This window comes from Platalea leucorodia (assembly GCF_965183815.1).
Source record: "Platalea leucorodia genome assembly, chromosome: 5".
Lineage (NCBI taxonomy): Eukaryota > Metazoa > Chordata > Aves > Pelecaniformes > Threskiornithidae > Platalea > Platalea leucorodia.
This window is the reverse complement of record NC_138827.1, coordinates 67,603,071-67,609,967: the sequence shown is the minus strand read 5'-3', so window position 1 is coordinate 67,609,967 and position 6,897 is coordinate 67,603,071.

Here is a 6,897-nt window from a genome sequence, read left to right as displayed (position 1 = left end):
GCGGCCGGGCTGGCAGGCCAGCCCCGCGGCCCCTGAAAGCCGGCGGAACGCCCGCTCGGTGAGACAACGACCCGGCGAAGGACGGGGCGGCGCCGCGGGCACGGGGGGTGACCCCTTCCTCCCGGCCGGCCACCCTGCGGGCCGGGGGAGCCGCCGGCAGGGAGGCTCGCCGGCCTGAGTCACCCATCACCCGGGTTGCGGGGCACCGTCCGTCACCTCTCCGGGGCAAACACCACCTTCCTCCTCCTCCTCCTCCCCGCTGCCCTGCGCCCCCCAAACGCCCCAGCCCTGGGAAGGGGCCCAGTGGTTAACGGAGCGTGCGGTGCGCGGGAAAGGGGGCCCCGCGGCCCTGCTTTGGTGTTCCCACCGAAGGGTCCCTTCGGTCACCCAGCGGTAGACTTCTTTGTAAAAACTTGACGTACAGCACGCAGTACGACGACGGGAGGCCGTGTTCTTGCTCCCCGCAGGAGTCTTGGTGAGGCGAGGGTCAAAACTTGGTCCAAGGTACTGGGATTTCATTCAAATTTCTTATTTAAGTCTGTGCAAAATACAGATGTACAAAAATCTGTACAAAATCGCAAGTGTCAAATCAAGTGGGGAGAAGTGATACCATGTATTTATTTAACTGATGGAGAGTTGATTAAAATATGAGTTCTTAATAATGTGAACCATATTTAGTGCAGGTGCTCGAGGACATTTGGCAGTGCTAGGTTAACGGTTGGACTCGATGATCTTAAGGGTCTTTTCCAACCTTAACGATTCTATGATAACAATAGAAAAAGGATTAAATGGGGGAAGAAAATTTAAAAGTGAGGGGAAAAAAAGCCTCACTAAAATACGCTTGTCTCGTAGGCGACGTCCGACTCTTCTCATAGCCGGGAATACCTATCACGCAGGGCTTCCTTTCAGGTTTCCTTGCCTTCCAGTCACTACCACGGCTATCAGAAAGCTTTGGTACAGCTTGCGGCTGTTGGGCTGAGCGGGGACCGGCCAGCTGGGAAGCTGGTAACCACCTCCAGATAAAACTGAATTTCTCTTTCCGTTTTTCAAATAGAAGGCTACTGGCTTTGTCGCATCTTAATAATGAACCTATGGCAAATCACTGTCACAGAAGCTACGTAATTAAGTCAGAAAATTAATATGCGATCTAGGAATAAAGTTTAAAAAAAGTTTTCTAACGATGCAGGACCGCATTCTGTGTCTGGGGAAAGGCAAGCATCTTTATTTCGTATCGTTTTTATTTTGTAACACCTAAACTCCAGAAACTTGCATTCCCGCATGGGGTATTTTCCTATTTTTCGATAGGTCACGACCACCCGGCTCGTCACGTTGCGTTAGGCCTGCTGACCCTGCCGCGCAGCCTCCCGCGGGGAAGGGCGCTGGAGGGCTCGCCCAGCCACACAAGGCCCCTCTGTCCCTCCCCTCGCCTCTCCCCCTGCCCACGCTCGCGTGGCACGGACGGGCGGGCGGCTGGCGGGGGCGAGGGCTCCGTCCGCATCGCGTGCCCTGACCGAGAAACGGGCCCGCTGCTCTTGGGGCTGCTGGAAAGTCCGTGACACAAATCAGCGATTGCCCAATCCTAAAATCATCCCGCCGGCGAAACTGCAGCTGATTGTACAGAAGGGATGTTGCCCAAGGAAAAATACCTGTTGTCTGCAGAAACGGGCAGCACCTGCACCTGGAGCCCCTCTGCAAAGCAGAGGCGCTGTCAGCCCCGCTTTTGCCTGAAACTGGAGTGACTCTGGTTGTCTCCTTGACTTCGGGGTGTGATCCAGTATCCCCACGGAGCAGACGAGGAGGTAGAGGCAGCTTTTCTCCCTGGCATGCTGTGGTTCCCATGAGAAAACTCAATTGCGCATTGCCCAGCAAAACCACAAAAATGTTCACAGCGCTGCCTTCTCTCCTCCCACTCAAAATGTTTTTGCATACGCCTTTAGGCACTACAATCATGGTAATTAAAGCTGTAAAATATTATTAGTATCACACTCTATAGACTTTTCATCCTAAATGCTTTATATGCCGTGCATACAGTGCAACAGAAATGCAGCCACTTGTATGGGGAAAAGGAGCAGGGCAGTGCACGTCGAGATGGGGAGTCAAATTTTCACCGGGGATGCTCGATGCAAATCCCTTCTCCTGCAAGAAGTTCCCAGGACGCCTCTGAAGTCCCCCCAGCGCGATCCTGTGCTGGGACTCGGGCAGAGATCCTGCACACCTGGAACCGCGCGTGCCTGTCCTAGAGAGACTAACATCACTGCTTCGGGAGCGTTCAAATGGATTTGCAGAGATGCTTACAGCACTTAGCTGTGCTTCTGACGGCTGCTGGCGAATGAGGTGTAACTCAACCCTGTCCCGGGCTACTGAATATACCAAGGCAGATGTAGGAGAGGGCTGAGGAGACTCTAGCCCCCTCTGTGGCGCGTCCTTAGACCAGGAGCGGTGGCGTGTCTGCTCCAGTCTGGCATCTCGTGCTGGGGAAGAGGAATAGGACAAACGTGCTCTGCTGTCTCCCTTCACCAGTAGATCTGAGAAGGCCAGGCAAAAAGCGAGAGGCAGCCAGTGAGACAAATTGAGACTTCCCCAGCAAAAAGCAAGGAAGCGTTTTTACAGTGTTTTTTAGCACTGTCCTATCATTAAAATCCAAATACTTTCCTGCCCAGGTACTGCTTCCACTTACATCCCACAGAGGACAAACCAGCCCCGAGTCTGATCCTTCTCCCAAATGTTCTGATGCCTGGAGGTAAAAGTTGCCTTCAAAAGATGTCTGCCCTGCACAAATGGAAAGGGAGGGATGGAAAGAGTTCTGGTAATTTTATAGCCATTTTCATGATTTTATATTTTGATTTTCAAATGGTTGTAGCGTACTGAGAGTGGGTAGGTGAAAGCAAGAAATTGTAACGCTAAGAAAGTAAATAAATCGGGTGGATCCAGTGACGGAGGTAGCAGAATTTCAGCTGAGAAGACAACCTCTATTTCAGACCTCCTTTCTTTCCTAAAACGCTTGCAAGCTAGGGAATAAATGCCCAATTTTAAGACCCTTACCTAGCATGAGGACTATCTAGTCTGGTCTTCTTCATGACACAGGCCCTACAGAGTGCTGAAAAGCTTGTGATGAACATTCAGCGTAATGCACAAAGAGCACACACACCCTTGCACCCAAATAAACTCACCCAACCTTCTACACGTGCTTTTTCTACCACCATGCTAAGGTACCTGGGTGGATATCATTAAAACTCTGGCCAGTTCCATGAAGTGATTTTGTTCCTCAAGATCTCTAAAGAATGAGAAATGGGCTCATCCACAGCATGTGCAGATTTCCAGGCAGACATGTTCTGCCACTCCTCAGGGACTCCCTGTAGCCATTGCTGCTCAAGCAGTCCTGCCCCAGCGGGCTCTGCGAGAGGGAGAACAGGCGCTGCCATAGGAAATGTGCAAGGCTGAGCAGTGTGGGGCATGGGCAGGTAAAGCACAGGGCTCAAAAGGGGGAAGCGATAGATGTGCCGTCACCTCTACAGAGCCGGGAGCATCTCTGCAGAAGCGGCTCCTTCCTTCCCCGCTGAGCGCACAGACCTCACTAGTACAGTCTGACTCTCTGATGTTCTGTCTGATTAAACAAAAAAAAAAAAATATTGGAATCACACATGGCATAGGGACACTTTCATAATATACAGAAGAAATCTGCAGATGATCAGTTCTCTATTTCCTCAGACTCCCCAGATTGCAAGATTGACAAGGAATCTGAGTAGGATACAAGTGCCACAGAATCAAAAGGAAAGAAAAAAAAAAAATCAGCAGCGAGCAATTATGTTCAAGGAGACAAGACGGCAAGTCAGACCCAGAGGCAACTCCAAGGCTGCCAACACAGCAGCTGGTACAGCTCCCCGAGGAGCTCCACACAGAACGTCTCCGCGGTCGGTCCCCAGCCTCCTCGACTGCCACCGGAGAAGCAGAGAGGCGGCGGAGGAGGAGGAGGAGGAGCGGAGCATAGGGGCATAGGTGCCACCTCTCCCCCTCGCCCCAGTCTGCCTCCTTCTAGCAGGTCGCAGCTGCTGGCTGGGGCACAACACACGCAGAAGTACTGCGGAAAATGCATGTTGAAACATATTTCTCGGGGAGGCTATTAATGCCTGTGAAGAAAACACTCAAATTGTTCGCTGTTAATGGAGAAGAGAAAAATGCATTGCATAAACACAAATTTTATTAGCCGTCATTAAGGATGCTGCAGGGTCTAGTGGCTGGGCCGCGTAGCCGAGGCCAGAGATGACTGCCCTCCCTTTCTAGCTCTCCTCTGCCGATGTCGGGCAAATTATTTCACCTTGCAGCACCTCAGTTTCCCCATCTGAAAATTAGGATAATGATTTGACTGCTTCCTCAGTCAAGCAATTCTAGATCTGCTGATGAAGAGTGCTGGGTCAGAGGCAAGGATTATTATTTAGCATCATAAATATTCATACCGTTGTGCAATGGGCAGGACTTGCTGAACAGATGACAGCATTCGTTAGAAACCATGCCCCAGAAAGTTTACAGTCTCCAAAACACTATACCTATAAATCCATCCAACGCAACAAAGAACAAATGTGGAGCAGGATGCGTTTTTGGCAACTACAACACCTGACTGAATGCATGGTTGGGAAAAGAGTTTTGAAGAAGAGTTTGCATGCTTGGTGCACATAAATTAGAAAGCAGCTTCAAATGAAAAGGACAGTACCCCACACACACAGAAAGCTGTGCAGGATGGGGTGGAGTGGAGCTTCCAGAAAAAAAGACATTTAAACTTGACAGGAGGGTGAAAACCAGGAGAACAGGGTCAGGGCTGAGTATCAGAGGAAATTATCTCATCAACGTGGCAAGTGACATCCTTCTATTGATTTTCAAATGAACAGATTTTATGGCCAGGAGCGACTGTTTAAAATCATCCTAGTCTCACCTCTTGTACCCTGAAGATCAAAGAATTTCATCTAGTCATTTGAATTAATCCTATGTAAATAAAATAGTGTGCTAATTATAATCAGTTGGAGGATACAGATTCATCACAAAGACCTGTGCAAGCGTATAGTTCATAAAACAAGACTTTGCTAAAACTTCTCATTTAGTCTTTGTCAAAACAGGCACAAACCTGGAAATGACTCCATTTTAGAGCTGTGCCTGCGTGGTATTTTAGCCATGCCCGTTTCAGTCCCTCAGGAAACACAGGTCCTGCTGCCGTCCTCCCTCAAGGCACAGACCCGAGCGATGCATGCTTCTACAGCCAAAGGTGGGGAAGGGCTGCACGACGGGCAGTTGATCATAACAAACTAGCAACTCCTTGTCTGGCCACCACGCGCACCACCACACCGGTTCTTGCAAGGGCGAGAAGGTACTGGTGCTCACTCCACGCCGGTGTCACCTAAGCACTTGGGAAGAGCTGGGCAAAACATCTGATAGCTGGGAAATGAGGTGAAACATGGAGCCCTGGATGAACTGAACATCTTCACAGGTTCAGCCTGTGTCTGACGAGGAGCTTCATCTGAAAAGCACAGGGAGGAGGAACAACTGCTGAGATGTCAAAATATACGATTTCAACATTTTCAAAATTGCAGGGCTGAACTTTTTGCTCTGAAGTGGACTGTTTCTGATAAAAAGGACCCCAAAACATAAAAACAACAGCAACAACAAACAAACAAACAAACAAAAACAGGGAAAAATTACTTTTGAGAGCTCAGTACACCGAGTATTGTGACGATGACGGAATCATCATCTTGGCTCAGACTCACCGCTTTGGTCAAATAAAAAATACAGACACGGGCACAGCAATAGCGCTTGTGGTTTGGGACACAGTTTTACTTTGTGTCTTTCAGCCATAAAAACAAAAAGGCCATTCTTTGCCCAGTCCCAATGAAGGTACAGGGGGGGGGAAAAGCTTAAAATACACTAACTGTGAGCATATCTAGCGGTAGGTTTGCTAGGGTGAAGCTTGTATGAGACCTCTATGAAGGGACGGGAAAGCATCACAGGACTTGCGATCCTCCCCATGCGGTTACCGCCATCAGTGGCTGCTGACTGCCACCCCTCCCACACCAGCCCTGGCCTTCACCCCAACCGAAGCAACCCAGCGGCTGCAACGTGAGCAAACAAGGCACCAGTGGAGGCTGCAAACCCCAAAAGCTCAGGAGTGCAACAAGGGGGAGCATAAAACCATCCCCCTGCACCCGTGGGTATTGCCAAGGCATTGCTCAGGACTCTCCTTTAAGGCAAAACTGGTTTATTATTTAATTCTCTGTCTGTAAAAATAGCTGGAGCCAGCAGCAGGAAGGGATGGCGGGAGCCGGCAGCTCCAGCGTGAGCGACAGCGCGCGCGGCACTGCACCTCCGGAGTGGGAGTTTGGCTTCGCAGCCAGGCACTCAGATCTCATCAGTAGCCTGAGGGGGTTTTCAGTTTGTAACTTTAATCTTTTAATCTGGCTCTCTCCTCATGTGCGTGGGCAAGGAGCACTCGGTGGTGGGTTAATCCTCCGACGCCTCTACCTCGCTTGCTGCTCGCTGTGCAGTGGACCCACGTTTAGGACACAAGATGAAAACCAAGACCGTGAGGCAGCAACAGGCTGAGGAATCATCCCAGGGAAAGGGCTTCCAGTAAATGAGGAGACAAGGCACCCCAAATTTCCTGAAGACAAGGCAAGTCAAGGACAGCAACAGAGGCCTCCATTACATGAAGGTGCTCACCAGACAATAATTAAAAAATTTTGACCTGGCAATAAAAATACATAACTGCAAATGGCAGTGTGTGCTCGCAGTCGAGACTAGGACAGTCCTGCCTACACAGGTAGCCGGCAGTGCCCTCCGAAAACAGCCCCCAAGAGCAACATCCCAAACTCCTCACAGGAGAGCCCAGTGCACGCTCGCTCTGCAGCTTGGTAC